General features: G+C 36.1%; 1 protein-coding gene across 1 annotated transcript in view; it reads right to left on the minus strand.

Annotated features, from left to right (window-relative positions):
• Positions 1-2,238, minus strand: part of LOC103742790 (ATP-binding cassette sub-family A member 3-like) — a 191,249-nt gene that overhangs the window by 74,968 nt on the left and 114,043 nt on the right.

Consider the following 2,238-nt stretch of genomic DNA (forward strand, 5'->3'; position numbering starts at 1 on the left):
TTGGGTACCACTGTCAAAGTTACCCCCATTACAGAACTATAGTCACAGGACGAGAAACTAGAAAACACCAGATTATTTAAAGAAATAAGGATTGAAATATTACCAAATTTGAGAAAAAGGACATGAACCTCAATCTAGAAAAGCATAATTCTAAGAAGGGTCAGTCAAAGAAATTTACACTGAGATACATCCAGAATAAAAATGTCAATTCAAAGACAAATAGAGGATTGACAAAGCAAAGAGCCGGGGGCATCACTGAATGGAAACTGCTTGCCCAGCCCTGGGTGACACTCTCAGCAACAGAAAACAAAAACAAAAAGGCTAAAGAGTAACAAGGGAGAAGAGTGCTATAAAATACAAGATTAAGAGCAGGTGCCTTTCTAGAAGTCCAAATGTGGGAAGTCAGTAGGGTGACATTTTGAAAATAAAACAAAGAGGGCTGGAGAGATGGCTCAGCGGTACAGAGCACTAACTGCTTTTAGAGTGGACTCAGGTTCAGATCCTAGTACCCGCGTGGTGAATCTGACACCCTTTTCTGATCTCTCTGAGCTCTTACATGCATGTAGTGTAAATACATACACTCAGGCACATACATACACATAAAATAAATAAGTATTTTAAAATAAAAACTTGTCAATCAATTCTAGATAAGACAAAACCATCCTTCAAGAATAAAGGAAAGATTTCTTGCTTCCAGGACCATGCAAGAGGAACTTGAAGTTGCTAATGCTACTAATAACAAGTAAAAAGTTGAATAAATAAATTCACTCTGGTTATTTTTCTGAGAGGAGAGGACATAATAAAATAAATAACAGGTAATAACAAGGGGCAGTAACGACAAAAGCTTTGTATAATATTATGCTTATATATTATTGAATCTAAACTTATACAAATTGTTCAAGATTAAGACATTAATTATAATTTCTAGTTACCCTCTAAGAAAATAATCAGAGCATGCATAGGAAAGGAAATGAGATAGGGATCAAAATGGAAGCTAAGGGGAGAGAAAGCTGAGATGCATCAGTCAATGTCCAAATGGCATGTGACATTTCATTGAGAGCACACAGGCTATAGATATGACAGTAAATAAGATTTAAAAGGAGCTTTCAAATACAATATTTGTTTAGTTACAATCCCCTTTTCAGGAGAGATCATATACTCACCTTTATTAAAGAATGTGCTAATCATAAAACTGAAGAATATTGAGGAGATGACATAAAATAACAAGAAGATGAAGACAAGAATGGGGTCATTGTATTGGAAGACTGTGAAGGTTCAGTCTAGAAAAATCATGAAAAAGACAGTTTTTAGTCATGTTCTAACTGTTATTAGGACAAAGCAGAAGGAGAGAAATGAAATGCCCTTAACTATTTGATTAGTTCTGGTCAGCACCGGTGACACTATTTGGCAAGATGAAGAATTAAGAATTCTTATCTTTTTCGAGGTAAGGTTTCATATAGCCCAGTCTGGCCTTGAACATGCTTTGTAGCTGAGGATGACCTCGAGCTTCTGATCCTCCTGCCTCCACCTAGAGGGATTACACAAACCATGCCAGGTTTATGCAGTACTGGGAATCAAACCCAAGCCTTTGTACAAGCCAGGCAACATCTGCCAACTAAGCTCTATCTCCAGCACCAAACATTTTGTTTCTTACAGAAAGTCCACCCACCTAGGTTTGAACTGTATTCTGCTGAGAGGCTAAGCAGCCTCTGAGATTCTACAGCAAAGACAACAAAAGCTATGTTTTCATTCCCAGCAACCCAAGAGCTGGTAGGCTGGTTCTGCACTTCTGTTTTCTCTTTTAAAGTTGAGCAGAAACATACTGGGGTAAAAAAAGATACTTGCCTTGAAAAACAAAAACATGCACATAAATATGATGTTAATTAAATACAAACAGAAGAATGTGAAGAAATAGGCAGCCCAGAGCATCCAGTTACTGAGTCCTATCATGAAGTAACACAAATCAAACATCATGAAAAATAATATAACCACACAGCACCTTATAGTTCTCAAAATATACTCAGAGGTATTATCTAATTTCATATTTATACCCCAACTCTCCAAATTACAGAGGATAAAATTAGGGCTCAGGATATCATGCAACTTAATTAAAATTATTCAGCTAGTGACTGAGTCCTGTAGCCTTTTTTTTTTTATAAGTCTAGTAACTTTCTGATACTGTTAGGACACAGGTTGTACATAAAGCTATAAACCATTTGAATAAATATATTCTTATTT

Source organism: Nannospalax galili, unplaced genomic scaffold (genome assembly GCF_000622305.1).
Source record: "Nannospalax galili isolate Female #2095 unplaced genomic scaffold, S.galili_v1.0 scaffold381, whole genome shotgun sequence".
Taxonomy (NCBI): Eukaryota; Metazoa; Chordata; class Mammalia; order Rodentia; family Spalacidae; genus Nannospalax; species Nannospalax galili.